The sequence below is a fragment of the Leptodactylus fuscus genome, chromosome 10, assembly GCF_031893055.1.
Source record: "Leptodactylus fuscus isolate aLepFus1 chromosome 10, aLepFus1.hap2, whole genome shotgun sequence".
Taxonomy (NCBI): Eukaryota; Metazoa; Chordata; class Amphibia; order Anura; family Leptodactylidae; genus Leptodactylus; species Leptodactylus fuscus.
In genome coordinates, this window is record NC_134274.1 from 13,062,965 (window position 1) to 13,085,270 (window position 22,306).

The window sequence follows — 22,306 nt, forward strand, 5'->3', positions numbered from 1 at the left end:
ATTGAGATAGTCAGGACTTATAAGTATCTGGGTGTGCTCCTCAATAATAAACTAGACGGGGCTGACCACCTGGAGGCGCTGCACAGAAAGGGCCACAGCAGACTCTACCTGCTCAGGAGGCTGAGGGCCTTCGGAGTCCAGGGGACACTTCTTAGGGCCTTTTTCAACTCTGTGGTTGCTTCTGCGATCTTTTTCAGTGTGGCCTGCTGGGGGAGCTATATAACAACCAGGGACAGAAATAGACTTGACAGGCTGATCAGAAGGGCCAGCTCTGTCCTGGGGAGCCCCCTGGACCCAGTACAGGTGGTGGGTGACAGAAGGATACTGTCTGTGGTGACCTCCATGCGGGTGAACAAATCCCACCACATGTGTGAGACCTTGATGGCACTTGGCAGCACTGTAAGTGACCGTCTGCTTCACTCTAAGTGTGAGAAGGAGCGCTATCGCAAGTCCTTCCTCCCAACAGCGACCAGGCTGTATAATCTACATCAGACCAAGCGAAGATCACTCCGCACAGAAAACTAATGATTATGACTATGAAGTCTTCCTTCTTTCTTCTTCTGTTCCTTAGCTGCTATGGACTCCTAGTATATATTCTCTTCTCAGCATATGTGTGTCTACGTCTGTAATATATTACTGTGTATTATCCTATATCTGTATTACTTTGCCTCTGTAAAATGCTGAGTATCCCCACTGTGGGACTATTAAAGGATTATCTTTCCCTCTCTTTGTCTCTTTTCCCCACACCACCCATCTTCTCCTGTCACTCCTTTTCTTCCCCACACCAGTCCTGTACTCTTCTCCTTCCTCTTGCTCTCCATTCTACTCCTCTCCAATGCTTTTTCTCTGCTCAACATACCATTTCTCTCTTCCTCTTCTTTCCAAACCTTTCCTCTCTTCAGCTCCTCTCTGCGCCATTCCTCTTCTTCCCTCACCTCACCACACCACTCCTCTTTTACACTCTTTCCCTCTTTTCCATACACCACTTCTCTGCCTCTCTTTCACCCACATTTCTCCTTCCCTATTCTCGACCCACCTCTCCTCTAGTCCATTTTCCTCCCCACTCCACACCACTCCTCATCTCCTGTCTACACCATACCATACCATATCACTTCTCTCTTTTTCTACATTTCCCTATCTCTTCTAACGTTGGCTATAAATGACCCATTACACAGTTGATAGGAGACGATTGCACCAACCCATCATGTCACATCCATGTAGTACAACCTTATAGAAAAACAACCTACAATTCCAACATCTCTACAACCCTACCTCTTGGATTCTTTCACATCTGTGGGTCCTTACATCCCACACAATGTACTATACATTGAAATTTACACTAGGTTTACCAAGCATCACTGAAGTCATGGGACACTCTGCCTCCCCATAACAATCAATAGGCCCAGGCATACAGTAGTACAGGAGTCATTAGTTCCATTTTGCAGTTATTGTAAAGTCCCAGCAGGAATTGTAATATATGAAAAGAAAGTGCTCGGAGAGAGAAGTGAGATAGAAAAACACAAGGAATCCATTTGAGTAACATTAGAAAGCACTGAAACAAGGAGAAAAAGATCCCAAGTGACAAAAAGCAAAATACTAGCACCAAGCATTACACGAATAACATAAAAAGGAATCAATGCACTAAGTAACTGCAAAGGTTTAACACAAAATGCTACCAAGGGGTTAACCTGGTCTTCAAAGGAAGACCGAATCTTAGGGAGGGCTGAGGATATCTGTAGAGGAGAAGCTCCAAGAGACACCTGTGAAAGCAGTAAGACGGGCCCGTGCATTTCTTAAATTGTATTTACTGGACTATAAAAGAGCGAGGACATTAGTACTGATAATGTTACCACAATAGCTTGCGTTTTCCAGTCTATAGGGGATGTGCTAATGTAAATGCGATTGCATGCCTGTCACAGGCAATAACTGAGTACCCAAAATTGTGACTTGATCACAAACAAGTTCAATAACCTGATGGCACACCTTGAAGTTAGAGATTCCCCCAAGAGGTAAAGAAGGATCCCTACCAGTCATATGACATTAAAGTGCCCATAAGGTGACCATTAAGATGCTATTCCACCTCACCCTACCTACACATGTACAATGGGCTCGGCTGAGCGTCTGTGTATTTTCAATGGCGAGTGACTCATCTTCTTTGGGATACTGCAGGAGAAATTTCAACATTCCTGATTCTTCCATTCCTGTCATCCTCTGTCAGGGTAGACTCAGGAGGTTTTAGTCGGATTCTACTGAAATCTACAGAACTGTTATCTTATACCTATGGAATTCTTTAGTCTGCAATGCTAAAGAAGTCTTTGAACAAATAACAAACTTCTGTAACTAGACTCTGTCACTAGTACGGCAGTCTACCCCCTTGGTCCACTAGGGGAAATTGGTCTCTGGATTCCAGGAATCGCTAAGACATCTACTGAAGGAGGGAGGTGGGAACTCCATTGGGCTCCAGGAGAGAAGGAGAAAAGAATGGAACAACCAAGCTCCCTGTGAACTGAGCTGGCCCGGGGAGTCCATACAATTGTGTCGACACCCAATGCTACAAGCAGACATCATAGAAGAAAGATACACAAAAGAGAGTACCTTCTGGTAGTCCAGATGGATACAGCAATGGTCCTAATGCCATCCCTCAACACCATGGAAGACACCATCTTGTTTCGTTTTAGTGGGAAGGTTAGTCACAGCTATTTAACAACAAACTAGGAAGCTCATCCTGTATAGTGTAGGAAGCTATATTATTGGGTCATAGATTGCAAGCCCTCGCGGGCAGGACCCTCTACCCCACTGTGCCAGTCGGTTACTGTTAGTTTTATATCTGCCTGTATATTTTGTGTACTGTATGTAAACCCCCAAATGTAAAGCACCATGGAATTAATGGTGCTATATACATAAACAATAATAAATAATAATAATTAAAGGCAAATCTGAGTAGTTCTTGGGATTTGCATGAGAGAGCTATCAGTAAGCCCTCCTGTTGCTGCATTGGGTATGAAGTGTTCTTGGACTCATTGTTGAACCTGAGCCTGGTCGAGTACATCTGTTATTTGCTTTTGACATATACATTTTTACGTTTCTTCAAAGTCTTTCTTTGATATATGAAAACTAAAAGAAGTTATCAAGGCAAGCTCATGCGGGAGGAGAGGGAGACTCCCTGCATACAGATGTGCTATTGAAGACAGGGTACTGCAGACAATTTTTTGTTATATTTGTTGCATTTCAGTGTAAACCTATCATTACACAATTATAAACTGCAACCAGGTGTCTCTGGAGTCTGTCGCCACAACACCTCCACAAGAGTTTACCTACACCATGCACAGACAGTAGATGTTGGAGCAGAAATTGTACTCATGAAAGAATCAGTAGTTCATGTCATGACACCGGAGATAGAAACTTTAGGACTGCAGCACGGTTTCTGTAGATGCGGAGTATACACAATGCATGACTATTATATACATATTGATAGTTACGGCTCATTACAACAATTACAGAGGGGCAAATAAATATAGTTCGGGTCACTTTGAAACTAACCTAATTCCTGGCTAATGCATTATCGGAGATTGTGAAGCAAATCTGGACATTAATAAACCCGCACGAATGATTAATGGCGTCTTGGTTGGAGGAAGGTTCAGCATATGTTGGGTTGAGCAGTCAACACCTTTGAAAACTTAATATCAGTAATCACGGATGTTCAGGGCATTTTCCAGGATTATGATTTGTGGCTGGCACATCTGTCATCACCACATGGGGTAGTTTTCTCTCTTGTCTTTTACACTGAATAATCAATTATATTGTGCTACTTTTGCACATGAACGGTTGATTCATTACAAGTACTGGTTGTACATTTAGGGTTGACTTCGGTAAGGGAGGTAATTCTTCTTCTTATCTTACTGTAATAGGTAAATTAACATTTTTTTAACTTTCATTTTTTAAGGCTATTTTTTTTTTTTTATAAGATACAAATTTGGACATATTACTAGGGTTGAGCGATTGTGTTCGGAAAAGATCGGATAATGATCGGCGATCGAGAAAATTTCATGATCGCCATCGGAATTCCGAACATGATCTTTTTATGTGGGATCGAGATCGGTGATCTTTTCCCACAATGCTTTGCTTAGCCTTCACACTGAGTATACGCTGTATACTCAGTGTGAAGGCTCTGCTGCAGTTCCATAGGAATGAATGGAAGCAGCCGGCACACAGCCTTAACCCCCTGTGCGCTGGCTGCCTCCATTCATTCGAATGGAAGGCTAAACTAAACATCTCTAGCAGCTACTTACCTCTAGAGATGGCTGCTCCGGTGCCCTCCTTCTTCTTGCCTCACTGCCCCGCCTCCCAGGTTAGTGTTTAAAGCGCTAGGTAGGCGGGGCTTGTGGCTTAGGAGAGTGTGGGCGGGTACAGGGCGGGGAGATGTGACGTCTCCCCTCCCAGTACCCACCCACACTCTCCTAACCCAACCACACTCTCCTAACCTGGCAGGGAGGGGGCAGCGAAGGGAGAAGAGAAGTGTGGAGCGGCAGCGAGGACAAGAAGAAGGAAGGCACCAGACCAGCCATCTCTGGAGGTAAGTGGACACCAGGGGGACTAAGTAGCCAGAGGATTAAAAAAAAATCCTCTGGCTACTTTAGTGATTCACTACACAGCGTGGATTCTAACAATTGTTAGATTCCATGCTGTATAGTGAATAGGATTGCTTTTAAAATCCGATCTCCGATTAATAAAAAAAAATCTCATTGACTTGCATTGGGATCGGAATTGGGATCGAGATCGGGTTCGAATGAAAAATGATTGGAAATCGGATTTTAAAATCGATCCTGAAAAGTCAAGATCGGCTCAACCCTACATATGACCCTATGCACATGAGCAGATCCATGTAGTCAAGTCTGTAGGTGTACACTTCTGAGTACATAAAGTATTGTATTTTCCCTTAGTGAAGTCATTATATCGCAACACACAAAGTACATACTTTATATACTGGGTCTGTATGTTTATATACTTTAGGCACAAGTAAAGAGGACCTGCTCAATGACATAGATCATCCGATTGGCGCTGTCACCCTGAGCATGTTGGTGTATTGTTTATCCAAATCTGTTCAGCCATTCCAAAGATATAAGCCCGTTCAATGTTAATATGGATTACTATCCAAGTGGGTGGTAACATTGTGTTTTCTTCAAGGGTGGAGTCTCTGTGTGCTGTATGTCTTGCAGTGTTACAACCCCCTTGACTAGTATTCCCTAATTTGCATACAAATGTACTTATATCTTTGGAATGGCTGAATAGATTTGGGTAAACAAAACACCAAAATGCTCAGGGTGACACCTGATTTAAATCATTGGGCATTTCAGATCTGGTCCCAGGTCCTCTTTAAAACGGTTGTCCTTTATCACTGCTACATATGGGCAAACCTCTGAAGATTTGGTTTGCATTCAGGTGGTTCAGCCCAAAGATTCAACAGGAAGTACAATTATTATAGTCTTGGGTCTCTTCAAACCCCAGAGTGGAGGCCCAGGGAAGGTGTGAAAAAGATAACAAAAAGATACTCACCTTCCCTCACCTCTACAATCAACTCGGCATCCGATGCTCCTAGGTCTTCTTCTGGCCTCCTGGCCTCCTTTATTTCAAGTGTAATGATGTCAGCGCGCCCTTGTGACTGCAGAGACCCAATAAGAGACCTCCGGGGCCTTGGGGCACATGACGTCACCCAGGAGGTCAAAAGAGGCTGGAAGAGGTCCCAAAGGCGGAGCAGGAACAACAAGGAAGCCCTGAAGAGGAGAGGGAATGTGAGTATAACTGTCTCTTATTTTTCAACACCTCTCCTGGACCTCGACTTATTATTTGGGGGGTTAAAGAAATAGTTCTGCCACTGCTTAAACCGATCTCATAGTTTCTTGTGATTTTTATGGATAAGCTGTTATCTATGTGTATGTACGAAGTAACATTTGTTGTGGTCACTATATGACATTCTGCAGTTATCTAGCTCGATACGTTATATTTATGGTGGATATCATGTATCTATACATTCTGCGATACAGTCCTTAATACCTGAGCTCCCCCATTTAGACCCAGTCCCATCGTTTCTCGAAATCGAGTCATTCATTTACCCATTCGTCAGCAAAGTCTTCACTGGTCAATAAGAAATCCATCTTTTAATGATGATAAGTAGCCTAGTCTCATTTCAGCATGTGTGTATACCATGCAGATGGTACCGCATATATACCCATCTCTGCTGGTGAACTAGCTCCTCCATCTATCACGTCTACCCCTTGGGAAAAACTGCTCATATTTTTGGGTAGTCTATAATGTTGTCCCCTAAGACATAAGAGAGAAATGAGAGATAGAAGCAGGATCCATAACTAAAGTGAACAGATCCATTGAACTGTACCTTGTACGGCTGGTAGGATAAACCAACAATGGCTGGAATGAGGAATGCAGGATGGGAACAGAGTTTGTAGAGAGAGGACTCGGCCAATGAAAACAGTCAACATATGGTATAGTGATACTGCTATCAATCAAGTGCCGGGGCCGTGGGTGTAGGAGACGCAAATGTGTGCAAATGAGCTGATATTAGTCTATCTGTGCATCCAGAGAGCGCTGTGCGTAGGAGTACTAGAGAGCTTTCTTTACACACTTTCCTGGAATAGAACAAATAATAATAAAAATAACACATAATAATGAATAAAAAATGATAATATGTATTGTGGTAAATACGGGTATAATGACATCTATAAATGCCTATGACAAGGCTCTATCCAATATTCCTGGAAGTCTAGCAAACGATAATGAATTCATTGCAACATTATTATGGCATTGTTCTAATAGTCGTTAGAGATGAGCGAACAGTGTTCTATCGAACTCATGTTCGATCGGATATTAGGCTGTTCGGCATGTTCGAATCGAATCGAACACCGCGTGGTAAAGTGCGCCATTACTCGATTCCCCTCCCACCTTCCCTGGCGCCTTTTTTTGCTCCAATAACAGCGCAGGGTAGGTGGGACAGGAACTACGACACCGGTGACGTTGAGAAAAGTAGGCAAAACCCATTGGCTGCCGAAAACATGTGACCTCTAATTTAAAAGAACAGCGCCGCCCAGCTTCGCGTCATTCTGAGCTTGCAATTCACCGAGGACGGAGGTTTCCGTCCAGCTAGCTAGGGCTTAGATTCTGGGTAGGCAGGGACAGGCTAGGATAGGAAGGAGAAGACAACCAACAGCTCTTGTAAGAGCTAAATTCCAGGGAGAAGCTTGTCAGTGTAACGTGGCACTGACGGGCTCAATCGCCGCAACCCAGCTTTCCCAGGATCCTGAATGGAATACACTGTCAGTGTATTCCCGTATACCCGATATATACCCCGATACCCGTTCCAACGGTGTGCCCCCCCACCTTCACCCCAGAAATACCCTGCAAGTCCCCTAGCAATAGAATTGGGGCTATATACACCCACAATTTTTACTACTGGTATACAGTGCCATTGTCTGACTGGGAATTCAAAGAATATATTGGGAATACAAATACCCTCATTTCTTGCTACTGCCATATAGTGCCAGTGTCTGACTGGTAATTCAAAGAATATATTGGGGTTACGTGCACCCACAATTTTTACTACTGGTATACAGTGCCATTGTCTGACTGGGAATTCAAAGAATATATTGGGGTTATAAATACCCTCATTTCTTGCTACTGCCATATAGTGCCAGTTTCTGACTGGTAATTCAAAGAATATATTGTGGTTACGTGCACCCACAATTTTTACTACTGGTATACAGTGCCATTGTCTGACTGGGAATTCAAAGAATATATTGGGAATACAAATACCCTCATTTCTTGCTACTGCCATATAGTGCCAGTGTCTGACTGGGAATTCAAAGAATATATTGGGGTTACGTGCACCCACAATTTTTACTACTGGTATACAGTGCCATTGTCTGACTGGGAATTCAAAGAATATATTGGGAATACAAATACCCTCATTTCTTGCTACTGCCATATAGTGCCAGTGTCTGACTGGGAATTCAAAGAATATATTGGGGTTACGTGCACCCACAATTTTTACTACTGGTATACAGTGCCATTGTCTGACTGGGAATTCAAAGAATATATTGGGAATACAAATACCCTCATTTCTTGCTACTGCCATATAGTGCCAGTGTCTGACTGGGAATTCAAAGAATATATTGGGGTTACGTGCACCCACAATTTTTACTACTGGTATACAGTGCCATTGTCTGACTGGGAATTCAAAGAATATATTGGGAATACAAATACCCTCATTTCTTGCTACTGCCATATAGTGCCAGTGTCTGACTGGGAATTCAAAGAATATATTGGGAATACAAATACCCTCATTTCTTGCTACTGCCATATAGTGCCAGTTTCTGACTGGTAATTCAAAGAATATATTGGGAATACAAATACCCTCATTTCTTGCTACTGCCATATAGTGCCAGTGTCTGACTGGGAATTCAAAGAATATATTGGGAATACAAATACCCTCATTTCTTGCTACTGCCATATAGTGCCAGTTTCTGACTGGTAATTCAAAGAATATATTGGGGTTACGTGCACCCACAATTTTTACTACTGGTATACAGTGCCATTGTCTGACTGGGAATTCAAAGAATATATTGGGGTTATAAATACCCTCATTTCTTGCTACTGCCATATAGTGCCAGTTTCTGACTGGGAATTCAAAGAATATATTGGGAATACAAATACCCTCATTTCTTGCTACTGCCATATAGTGCCAGTTTCTGACTGGTAATTCAAAGAATATATTGGGGTTACGTGCACCCACAATTTTTACTACTGGTATACAGTGCCATTGTCTGACTGGGAATTCAAAGAATATATTGGGAATACAAATACCCTCATTTCTTGCTACTGCCATATAGTGCCAGTGTCTGACTGGTAATTCAAAGAATATATTGGGGTTACGTGCACCCACAATTTTTACTACTGGTATACAGTGCCATTGTCTGACTGGGAATTCAAAGAATATATTGGGAATACAAATACCCTCATTTCTTGCTACTGCCATATAGTGCCAGTGTCTGACTGGGAATTCAAAGAATATATTGGGGTTACGTGCACCCACAATTTTTACTACTGGTATACAGTGCCATTGTCTGACTGGGAATTCAAAGAATATATTGGGGTTATAAATACCCTCATTTCTTGCTACTGCCATATAGTGCCAGTTTCTGACTGGTAATTCAAAGAATATATTGTGGTTACGTGCACCCACAATTTTTACTACTGGTATACAGTGCCATTGTCTGACTGGGAATTCAAAGAATATATTGGGAATACAAATACCCTCATTTCTTGCTACTGCCATATAGTGCCAGTGTCTGACTGGGAATTCAAAGAATATATTGGGGTTACGTGCACCCACAATTTTTACTACTGGTATACAGTGCCATTGTCTGACTGGGAATTCAAAGAATATATTGGGAATACAAATACCCTCATTTCTTGCTACTGCCATATAGTGCCAGTGTCTGACTGGGAATTCAAAGAATATATTGGGGTTACGTGCACCCACAATTTTTACTACTGGTATACAGTGCCATTGTCTGACTGGGAATTCAAAGAATATATTGGGAATACAAATACCCTCATTTCTTGCTACTGCCATATAGTGCCAGTGTCTGACTGGGAATTCAAAGAATATATTGGGGTTACGTGCACCCACAATTTTTACTACTGGTATACAGTGCCATTGTCTGACTGGGAATTCAAAGAATATATTGGGAATACAAATACCCTCATTTCTTGCTACTGCCATATAGTGCCAGTGTCTGACTGGGAATTCAAAGAATATATTGGGGTTACGTGCACCCACAATTTTTACTACTGGTATACAGTGCCATTGTCTGACTGGGAATTCAAAGAATATATTGGGAATACAAATACCCTCATTTCTTGCTACTGCCATATAGTGCCAGTGTCTGACTGGGAATTCAAAGAATATATTGGGAATACAAATACCCTCATTTCTTGCTACTGCCATATAGTGCCAGTGTCTGACTGGGAATTCAAAGAATATATTGGGAATACAAATACCCTCATTTCTTGCTACTGCCATATAGTGCCAGTTTCTGACTGGTAATTCAAAGAATATATTGGGGTTACGTGCACCCACAATTTTTACTACTGGTATACAGTGCCATTGTCTGACTGGGAATTCAAAGAATATATTGGGAATACAAATACCCTCATTTCTTGCTACTGCCATATAGTGCCAGTGTCTGACTGGGAATTCAAAGAATATATTGGGGTTACGTGCACCCACAATTTTTACTACTGGTATACAGTGCCAATTTCTAACTAGGAATTCAAAATGCGCAAGGCTCCCGGAAAGGGACGTGGACGAGGCCGTGGGCGAGGTCGGGGGAATGGTTCTGGGGAGCAAGGTAGCAGTGAAGCCACAGGGCGTCCCGTGCCTACTCCTGTGGGGCAGCAAGCATTGCGCCACTCCACAGTGCCAGGGTTGCTTGCCACATTAACTAAACTGCAGGGTACAAACCTTAGTAGGCCCGAGAACCAGGAACAGGTCTTGCAATGGCTGTCAGAGAACGCTTACAGCACATTGTCCAGCAGCCAGTCAGACTCTGCCTCCTCTCCTCCTATTACCCAACAGTCTTGTCTTCCTTCCTCCCAAAATTCCGAAGCTTTACAGAACAATAACCCAAACTGTCCCTGCTCCCCAGAGCTGTTCTCCGCTCCTTTCATTGTCCCTCAACCTGCCTCTCCACGTCACGATTCCACGAACCTAACAGAGGAGCATCTGTGTCCAGATGCTCAAACACTAGAGTCTCCTCCATCTCCGTTCGATTTGGTGGTGGATGACCAGCAACCCACCCTCATCGACGATGATGTGACGCAGTTGCCGTCAGGGCATCCAGTTGACCGGCGCATTGTGCGGGAGGAGGAGATGAGACAGGAGTTGGAAGAGGAAGTGGTGGATGATGAGGACACTGACCCGACCTGGACAGGGGGGATGTCAAGCGGGGAAAGTAGTGTGGATGTTGAGGCAGGTGCAGCACCAAAAAGGGTAGCTAGAGGCAGAGGCAGAGGTCAGCAGCTTAGGCGAAGCCAGGCCACACCCGGAATCTCCCAAGATGTTCCAGTTCGTACCCAGCCCCGAAAAACTCCCACCTCGAGGGCACGTTTCTCGAAGGTGTGGAGTTTTTTCAAGGAATGCGCCGAGGACAGATATAGTGTTGTCTGCACAATTTGCCTCTCGAAATTGATTAGGGGCTCTGAGAAGAGCAACCTGTCCACCACTTCAATGCGCCGTCATTTGGAATCCAAGCACTGGAATCAGTGGCAGGCAGCAACGGCAGGACAAAGGCCGCCTGCCGTTCACGCCACTGCCACTGCCTCTGCCACTGCCTCTGCCTCTGCCACTGCCACTGCTGACTGTGCTGGCGATGCACTCCAGAGGACGAGCCAGGACACCACTTCATCTGCCTCCGCCACTTTGTTGACTTCTACCTCATCCTCCCCTGGTCCTGTCTTATCTCCTTCTCCTGCACCATCAAAGGCACCATCAGGCGTTTCTTTACAACAACCCACCATCTCTCAGACATTGGAGCGGCGGCAGAAATACACTGCTAACCACCCACACGCGCAAGCCTTGAACGCCAACATCGCTAAACTGCTGGCCCAGGAGATGTTGGCGTTCCGGCTTGTTGAAACTCCCGCCTTCCTGGACCTGATGGCAACTGCGGCACCTCGCTATGCCGTCCCTAGCCGTCACTACTTCTCCCGGTGTGCCGTCCCCGCCTTGCACCAGCACGTGTCACTCAACATCAGGTGGGCCCTTAGTTCCGCGCTTTGCACAAAGGTCCACTTGACCACCGACGCGTGGACAAGTGCATGCGGACAGGGACGCTACATTTCACTGACGGCACACTGGGTGAATGTAGTTGAGGCTGGGACTGCTTCCCAAACTGGCCCGGTGTACCTCGTCTCCCCGCCTAACATTCCTGGCAGGGACACGAGAAGAACACCCCCCTCCTCCTCCTCCTCTACCGCCTCCTCCTCCGCCACCGCCTCCTCCTCCGCCACCGCCTCCTCCTCCGCTGTTAGATTGACCCCAGCTACGAGTTGGAAACGTTGCAGCACTGGCGTTGGTAGACGTCAGCAGGCTGTGCTGAAGCTGATCAGCTTGGGGGACAGACAGCACACTGCCTCCGAGGTGAGGGATGCCCTCCTCGATGAGACGGCAATATGGTTTGAGCCGCTGCACCTGGGCCCAGGCATGGTCGTTTGTGATAACGGCCGGAACCTGGTAGCAGCTCTGGAGCTTGCCGGACTCCAACATGTTCCATGCCTGGCCCACGTCTTCAACCTAGTGGTGCAACGTTTCCTAAAGAGCTACCCCAATGTTCCAGAGCTACTGGTGAAAGTGCGGCGCATGTGCGCTCACTTTCGCAAGTCGACAGTAGCCGCTGCTAGCTTAAAATCTCTCCAGCAACGCCTGCATGTGCCACAACACCGGCTTTTGTGCGACGTCCCCACACGCTGGAACTCAACGTTTCAGATGTTGAATAGAGTGGTTGAGCAGCAGAGACCTTTGATGGAATACCAGCTACAAAACCCTAGGGTGCCACAAAGTCAGCTGCCTCAGTTTCACATCCATGAGTGGCCATGGATGAGAGACCTTTGTGACATCCTACGGGTCTTTGAGGAGTCCACAAGGAGGGTGAGCTCTGAGGATGCGATGGTGAGCCTTACAATCCCGCTCTTGTGTGTTCTGAGAGAATCCCTGATTGACATCAGGGATAACTCAGATCACACAGAGGAGTTAGGGATAGCATCCGATCCGTCACAGCTGGAGAGTAGGTCCACACATCTGTCCGCTTCACTGCGTTTAATGGAGGAGGAGGAGGAGGAGGAGGAGGAAGAAGAGTTGTCCGATGATGTGATGGTGATACAGGAGGCTTCCGGGCAACTTCGAATCGTCCCATTGTTGCAGCGCGGATGGGTAGACATGGAGGATGAGGAGGAAATGGAGATTGAACTTTCCGGTGGGGCCAGAGGAGTCATGCCAACTAACACTGTGGCAGACATGGCTGAGTTCATGTTGGGGTGCTTTACAACCGACAAGCGTATTGTCAAAATCATGGAGGACAACCAGTACTGGATCTTTGCTATCCTTGACCCCCGGTATAAAAACAACATCTCGTCTTTTATTCCGGTAGAGGGGAGGGCCAATCGCATCAATGCTTGCCACAGGCAATTGGTGCAGAATATGATGGAGATGTTTCCAGCATGTGACGTTGGCGGCAGGGAGGGCAGTTCCTCCAGTAGGCAACCAAGTTCTCACCGGTCCACACAAACGAGGGGCACACTGTCTAAGGTCTGGGACACCTTGATGGCACCCCCTCGCCAAAGTGCCGCCACGGAGGGTCCTAGTGTCACCAGGCGTGAGAAGTATAGGCGCATGTTGCGGGAATACCTTTCCGACCACAGCCCTGTCCTCTCCGACCCCTCTGCGCCCTACACGTATTGGGTGTCGAAGTTGGACCTGTGGCTTGAACTTGCCCTATATGCCTTGGAGGTGCTGTCCTGTCCTGCCGCCAGCGTCCTATCTGAGAGGGTGTTCAGTGCAGCCGGTGGCATCATCACTGACAAGCGCACCCGTCTGTCAGCTGAGAGTGCCGACCGGCTCACTTTGATAAAAATGAACCACCACTGGATAGAGCCTTCATTTTTGTGCCCACCTGTGTAAAGCACCCCAACATGAAACTCCATGTCTGTACTCAACCTCTCCAATTCCTCCGCATCCTCATACTCATCCACCATAAGCGTTGCACAATTCTGCTAATACTAGGCTCCCTCCAACATGATTTCCCCCAACTCTGCTGGTTAGAGGCTCCCTCCACCCTGATTTCCACCAACTCTGCTGGTTAGAGGCTCCCTCCACCCTGCTTTCCCACAACTCTGCTGGTTAGAGGCTCCCTCCACCATGAATTTGCCCAAACTGGGCTGTTTAGAGGCTCCCTCCACCATGAATTGGTCCAAACTGGGGTTTTTAGAGGCTCCCTCCACCATGAATTGGTCCAAACTTGGCTGTTTAGAGGCTCCCTCCACCATGAATTGGTCCAAACTGGGGTGGTTAGAGGCTCCCTCCACCATTAATTGGTCCAAACTGGGCTGGTTAGAGGCTCCCTCCACCATTAATTGGTCCAAACTGGGCTGGTTAGAGGCTCCCTCCACCATGAATTGGTCCAAACTGGGGTTTTTAGAGGCTCCCTCCACCATGAATTGGTCCAAACTTGGCTGTTTAGAGGCTCCCTCCACCATTAATTGGTCCAAACTGGGCTGGTTAGAGGCTCCCTCCACCATGAATTGGTCCAAACTGGGTTTTTTAGAGGCTCCCTCCACCATGAATTGGTCCAAACTGGGGTTTTTAGAGGCTCCCTCCACCATGAATTGGTCCAAACTGGGCTGGTTAGAGGCTCCCTCCACCATGAATTTGCCCAAACTGGGCTGTTTAGAGGCTCCCTCCACCATGAATTGGTCCAAACTGGGCTGGTTAGAGGCTCCCTCCACCATGAATTTGCCCAAACTGGGCTGTTTAGAGGCTCCCTCCACCATGAATTTGCCCAAACTGGGCTGGTTAGAGGCTCCCTCCACCATGAATTGGTCCAAACTGGGGTTTTTAGAGGCTCCCTCCACCATGAATTGGTCCAAACTGGGCTGGTTAGAGGCTCCCTCCACCATTAATTGGTCCAAACTGGGCTGGTTAGAGGCTCCCTCCACCATGAATTGGTCCAAACTGGGGTGGTTAGAGGCTCCCTCCACCATTAATTGGTCCAAACTGGGCTGGTTAGAGGCTCCCTCCACCATGAATTGGTCCAAACTTGGCTGTTTAGAGGCTCCCTCCACCATTAATTGGTCCAAACTGGGCTGGTTAGAGGCTCCCTCCACCATGAATTGGTCCAAACTGGGTTTTTTAGAGGCTCCCTCCACCATGAATTTGCCCAAACTGGGCTGTTTAGAGGCTCCCTCCACCATGAATTGGTCCAAACTGGGCTGGTTAGAGGCTCCCTCCACCATGAATTTCCCAAAACTTGGCTGTTTAGAGGCTCCCTCCACCATTAATTGGTCCAAACTGGGCTGGTTAGAGGCTCCCTCCACCATTAATTGGTCCAAACTGGGCTGGTTAGAGGCTCCCTCCACCATGAATTGGTCCAAACTGGGGTTTTTAGAGGCTCCCTCCACCATGAATTGGTCCAAACTTGGCTGTTTAGAGGCTCCCTCCACCATTAATTGGTCCAAACTGGGCTGGTTAGAGGCTCCCTCCACCATGAATTGGTCCAAACTGGGTTTTTTAGAGGCTCCCTCCACCATGAATTGGTCCAAACTGGGGTTTTTAGAGGCTCCCTCCACCATGAATTGGTCCAAACTGGGCTGGTTAGAGGCTCCCTCCACCATGAATTTGCCCAAACTGGGCTGTTTAGAGGCTCCCTCCACCATGAATTGGTCCAAACTGGGCTGGTTAGAGGCTCCCTCCACCATGAATTTGCCCAAACTGGGCTGTTTAGAGGCTCCCTCCACCATGAATTTGCCCAAACTGGGCTGGTTAGAGGCTCCCTCCACCATGAATTGGTCCAAACTGGGGTTTTTAGAGGCTCCCTCCACCATGAATTGGTCCAAACTTGGCTGTTTAGAGGCTCCCTCCACCATGAATTGGTCCAAACTGGGGTGGTTAGAGGCTCCCTCCACCATTAATTGGTCCAAACTGGGCTGGTTAGAGGCTCCCTCCACCATGAATTGGTCCAAACTTGGCTGTTTAGAGGCTCCCTCCACCATTAATTGGTCCAAACTGGGCTGGTTAGAGGCTCCCTCCACCATGAATTGGTCCAAACTGGGTTTTTTAGAGGCTCCCTCCACCATGAATTTGCCCAAACTGGGCTGTTTAGAGGCTCCCTCCACCATGAATTGGTCCAAACTGGGCTGGTTAGAGGCTCCCTCCACCATGAATTTCCCAAAACTTGGCTGTTTAGAGGCTCCCTCCACCATTAATTGGTCCAAACTGGGCTGGTTAGAGGCTCCCTCCACCATGAATTTGCCCAAACTGGGCTGGTTAGAGGCTCCCTCCACCATGAATTTGCCCAAACTGGGCTGGTTAGAGGCTCCCTCCACCATGAATTGGTCCAAACTGGGGTTTTTAGAGGCTCCCTCCACCATGAATTGGTCCAAACTTGGCTGTTTAGAGGCTCCCTCCACCATGAATTGGTCCAAACTGGGGTGGTTAGAGGCTCCCTCCACCATTAATTGGTCCAAACTGGGCTGGTTAGAGGCTCCCTCCACCATTAATTGGTTCAAACTGGGCTGGTTAGAGGCTCCCTCCACCATGAATTTGCCCAAACTGGGCTGTTTAGAGGCTCCCTCCACCATGAATTTGCCCAAACTGGGCTGGTTAGAGGCTCCCTCCACCATGAATTGGTCCAAACTGGGGTTTTTAGAGGCTCCCTCCACCATGAATTGGTCCAAACTTGGCTGTTTAGAGGCTCCCTCCACCATTAATTGGTCCAAACTGGGCTGGTTAGAGGCTCCCTCCACCATGAATTGGTCCAAACTGGGGTTTTTAGAGGCTCCCTCCACCATGAATTGGTCCAAACTTGGCTGTTTAGAGGCTCCCTCCACCATTAATTGGTCCAAACTGGGCTGGTTAGAGGCTCCCTCCACCATGAATTGGTCCAAACTGGGTTTTTTAGAGGCTCCCTCCACCATGAATTTGCCCAAACTGGGCTGTTTAGAGGCTCCCTCCACCATGAATTGGTCCAAACTGGGCTGGTTAGAGGCTCCCTCCACCATGAATTTGCCCAAACTGGGCTGTTTAGAGGCTCCCTCCACCATTAATTGGTCCAAACTGGGCTGGTTAGAGGCTCCCTCCACCATGAATTTGCCCAAACTGGGCTGTTTAGAGGCTCCCTCCACCATGAATTTGCCCAAACTGGGCTGTTTAGCGGCTCCCTCCACCATTAATTGGTCCAAACTGGGCTGGTTAGAGGCTCCCTCCACCATGAATTTGCCCAAACTGGGCTGTTTAGAGGCTCCCTCCACCATGAATTTGCCCAAACTGGGCTGGTTAGAGGCTCCCTCCACCATGAATTGGTCCAAACTGGGGTTTTTAGAGGCTCCCTCCACCATGAATTGGTCCAAACTTGGCTGTTTAGAGGCTCCCTCCACCATGAATTGGTCCAAACTGGGGTGGTTAGAGGCTCCCTCCACCATTAATTGGTCCAAACTGGGCTGGTTAGAGGCTCCCTCCACCATTAATTGGTCCAAACTGGGCTGGTTAGAGGCTCCCTCCACCATGAATTTGCCCAAACTGGGCTGTTTAGAGGCTCCCTCCACCATGAATTTGCCCAAACTGGGCTGGTTAGAGGCTCCCTCCACCATGAATTGGTCCAAACTGGGTTTTTTAGAGGCTCCCTCCACCATTAATTGGTCCAAACTGGGCTGGTTAGAGGCTCCCTCCACCATGAATTTGCCCAAACTGGGCTGTTTAGAGGCTCCCTCCACCATGAATTTGCCCAAACTGGGCTGTTTAGAGGCTCCCTCCACCATGAATTGGTCCAAACTGGGTTTTTTAGAGGCTCCCTCCACCATGAATTGGTCCAAACTGGGCTGTTTAGAGGCTCCCTCCACCATGAATTTGCCCAAACTGGGCTGTTTAGCGGCTCCCTCCACCATTAATTGGTCCAAACTGGGCTGGTTAGAGGCTCCCTCCACCATGAATTTGCCCAAACTGGGCTGGTTAGAGGCTCCCTCCACCATGAATTGGTCCAAACTGGGGTTTTTAGAGGCTCCCTCCACCATGAATTGGTCCAAACTTGGCTGTTTAGAGGCTCCCTCCACCATGAATTGGTCCAAACTGGGGTGGTTAGAGGCTCCCTCCACCATTAATTGGTCCAAACTGGGCTGGTTAGAGGCTCCCTCCACCATGAATTGGTCCAAACTTGGCTGTTTAGAGGCTCCCTCCACCATTAATTGGTCCAAACTGGGCTGGTTAGAGGCTCCCTCCACCATGAATTGGTCCAAACTGGGTTTTTTAGAGGCTCCCTCCACCATGAATTTGCCCAAACTGGGCTGTTTAGAGGCTCCCTCCACCATGAATTGGTCCAAACTGGGCTGGTTAGAGGCTCCCTCCACCATGAATTTCCCAAAACTTGGCTGTTTAGAGGCTCCCTCCACCATTAATTGGTCCAAACTGGGCTGGTTAGAGGCTCCCTCCACCATGAATTTGCCCAAACTGGGCTGTTTAGAGGCTCCCTCCACCATGAATTTGCCCAAACTGGGCTGTTTAGCGGCTCCCTCCACCATTAATTGGTCCAAACTGGGCTGGTTAGAGGCTCCCTCCACCATGAATTGGTCCAAACTGGGTTTTTTAGAGGCTCCCTCCACCATGAATTGGTCCAAACTGGGGTTTTTAGAGGCTCCCTCCACCATGAATTGGTCCAAACTGGGCTGTTTAGCGGCTCCCTCCACCATGAATTGGTCCAAACTGGGCTGGTTAGAGGCTCCCTCCACCATGAATTTGCCCAAACTGGGCTGTTTAGAGGCTCCCTCCACCATGAATTGGTCCAAACTGGGGTTTTTAGAGGCTCCCTCCACCATGAATTGGTCCAAACTTGGCTGTTTAGAGGCTCCCTCCACCATTAATTGGTCCAAACTGGGCTGGTTAGAGGCTCCCTCCACCATGAATTGGTCCAAACTGGGTTTTTTAGAGGCTCCCTCCACCATGAATTTGCCCAAACTGGGCTGTTTAGAGGCTCCCTCCACCATGAATTGGTCCAAACTGGGCTGGTTAGAGGCTCCCTCCACCATGAATTTCCCAAAACTTGGCTGTTTAGAGGCTCCCTCCACCATTAATTGGTCCAAACTGGGCTGGTTAGAGGCTCCCTCCACCATGAATTTGCCCAAACTGGGCTGTTTAGAGGCTCCCTCCACCATGAATTTGCCCAAACTGGGCTGTTTAGCGGCTCCCTCCACCATTAATTGGTCCAAACTGGGCTGGTTAGAGGCTCCCTCCACCATAAATTTGCCCAAACTGGGCTGTTTAGAGGCTCCCTCCACCATGAATTTGCCCAAACTGGGCTGGTTAGAGGCTCCCTCCACCATGAATTGGTCCAAACTGGGGTTTTTAGAGGCTCCCTCCACCATGAATTGGACCAAACTTGGCTGTTTAGAGGCTCCCTCCACCATGAATTGGTCCAAACTGGGGTGGTTAGAGGCTCCCTCCACCATTAATTGGTCCAAACTGGGCTGGTTAGAGGCTCCCTCCACCATTAATTGGTTCAAACTGGGCTGGTTAGAGGCTCCCTCCACCATGAATTTGCCCAAACTGGGCTGTTTAGAGGCTCCCTCCACCATGAATTTGCCCAAACTGGGCTGGTTAGAGGCTCCCTCCACCATGAATTGGTCCAAACTGGGGTTTTTAGAGGCTCCCTCCACCATGAATTGGTCCAAACTTGGCTGTTTAGAGGCTCCCTCCACCATTAATTGGTCCAAACTGGGCTGGTTAGAGGCTCCCTCCACCATGAATTGGTCCAAACTGGGGTTTTTAGAGGCTCCCTCCACCATGAATTGGTCCAAACTTGGCTGTTTAGAGGCTCCCTCCACCATTAATTGGTCCAAACTGGGCTGGTTAGAGGCTCCCTCCACCATGAATTGGTCCAAACTGGGTTTTTTAGAGGCTCCCTCCACCATGAATTTGCCCAAACTGGGCTGTTTAGAGGCTCCCTCCACCATGAATTGGTCCAAACTGGGCTGGTTAGAGGCTCCCTCCACCATGAATTTCCCAAAACTTGGCTGTTTAGAGGCTCCCTCCACCATTAATTGGTCCAAACTGGGCTGGTTAGAGGCTCCCTCCACCATGAATTTGCCCAAACTGGGCTGTTTAGAGGCTCCCTCCACCATGAATTTGCCCAAACTGGGCTGTTTAGCGGCTCCCTCCACCATTAATTGGTCCAAACTGGGCTGGTTAGAGGCTCCCTCCACCATGAATTTGCCCAAACTGGGCTGTTTAGAGGCTCCCTCCACCATGAATTTGCCCAAACTGGGCTGGTTAGAGGCTCCCTCCACCATGAATTGGTCCAAACTGGGGTTTTTAGAGGCTCCCTCCACCATGAATTGGTCCAAACTTGGCTGTTTAGAGGCTCCCTCCACCATGAATTGGTCCAAACTGGGGTGGTTAGAGGCTCCCTCCACCATTAATTGGTCCAAACTGGGCTGGTTAGAGGCTCCCTCCACCATTAATTGGTCCAAACTGGGCTGGTTAGAGGCTCCCTCCACCATGAATTTGCCCAAACTGGGCTGTTTAGAGGCTCCCTCCACCATGAATTTGCCCAAACTGGGCTGGTTAGAGGCTCCCTCCACCATGAATTGGTCCAAACTGGGTTTTTTAGAGGCTCCCTCCACCATTAATTGGTCCAAACTGGGCTGGTTAGAGGCTCCCTCCACCATGAATTTGCCCAAACTGGGCTGTTTAGAGGCTCCCTCCACCATGAATTTGCCCAAACTGGGCTGTTTAGAGGCTCCCTCCACCATGAATTGGTCCAAACTGGGTTTTTTAGAGGCTCCCTCCACCATGAATTGGTCCAAACTGGGCTGTTTAGAGGCTCCCTCCACCATGAATTTGCCCAAACTGGGCTGTTTAGCGGCTCCCTCCACCATTAATTGGTCCAAACTGGGCTGGTTAGAGGCTCCCTCCACCATGAATTGGTCCAAACTGGGGTTTTTAGAGGCTCCCTCCACCATGAATTGGTCCAAACTTGGCTGTTTAGAGGCTCCCTCCACCATGAATTGGTCCAAACTGGGGTGGTTAGAGGCTCCCTCCACCATTAATTGGTCCAAACTGGGCTGGTTAGAGGCTCCCTCCACCATGAATTGGTCCAAACTTGGCTGTTTAGAGGCTCCCTCCACCATTAATTGGTCCAAACTGGGCTGGTTAGAGGCTCCCTCCACCATGAGTTGGTCCAAACTGGGTTTTTTAGAGGCTCCCTCCACCATGAATTTGCCCAAACTGGGCTGTTTAGAGGCTCCCTCCACCATGAATTGGTCCAAACTGGGCTGGTTAGAGGCTCCCTCCACCATGAATTTCCCAAAACTTGGCTGTTTAGAGGCTCCCTCCACCATTAATTGGTCCAAACTGGGCTGGTTAGAGGCTCCCTCCACCATGAATTTGCCCAAACTGGGCTGTTTAGAGGCTCCCTCCACCATGAATTTGCCCAAACTTGGCTGTTTAGCGGCTCCCTCCACCATTAATTGGTCCAAACTGGGCTGGTTAGAGGCTCCCTCCACCATGAATTGGTCCAAACTGGGTTTTTTAGAGGCTCCCTCCACCATGAATTTGCCCAAACTGGGCTGTTTAGAGGCTCCCTCCACCATGAATTGGTCCAAACTGGGCTGTTTAGAGGCTCCCTCCACCATGAATTTGCCCAAACTGGGCTGTTTAGAGGCTCCCTCCACCATGAATTGGTCCAAACTGGGTTTTTTAGAGGCTCCCTCCACCATGAATTGGTCCAAACTGGGCTGTTTAGAGGCTCCCTCCACCATGAATTTGCCCAAACTGGGCTGTTTAGCGGCTCCCTCCACCATTAATTGGTCCAAACTGGGCTGGTTAGAGGCTCCCTCCACCATGAATTTGCCCAAACTGGGCTGGTTAGAGGCTCCCTCCACCATGAATTGGTCCAAACTGGGGTTTTTAGAGGCTCCCTCCACCATGAATTGGTCCAAACTTGGCTGTTTAGAGGCTCCCTCCACCATGAATTGGTCCAAACTGGGGTGGTTAGAGGCTCCCTCCACCATTAATTGGTCCAAACTGGGCTGGTTAGAGGCTCCCTCCACCATGAATTGGTCCAAACTTGGCTGTTTAGAGGCTCCCTCCACCATTAATTGGTCCAAACTGGGCTGGTTAGAGGCTCCCTCCACCATGAATTGGTCCAAACTGGGTTTTTTAGAGGCTCCCTCCACCATGAATTTGCCCAAACTGGGCTGTTTAGAGGCTCCCTCCACCATGAATTGGTCCAAACTGGGCTGGTTAGAGGCTCCCTCCACCATGAATTTCCCAAAACTTGGCTGTTTAGAGGCTCCCTCCACCATTAATTGGTCCAAACTGGGCTGGTTAGAGGCTCCCTCCACCATGAATTTGCCCAAACTGGGCTGTTTAGAGGCTCCCTCCACCATGAATTTGCCCAAACTGGGCTGGTTAGCGGCTCCCTCCACCATTAATTGGTCCAAACTGGGCTGGTTAGAGGCTCCCTCCACCATGAAT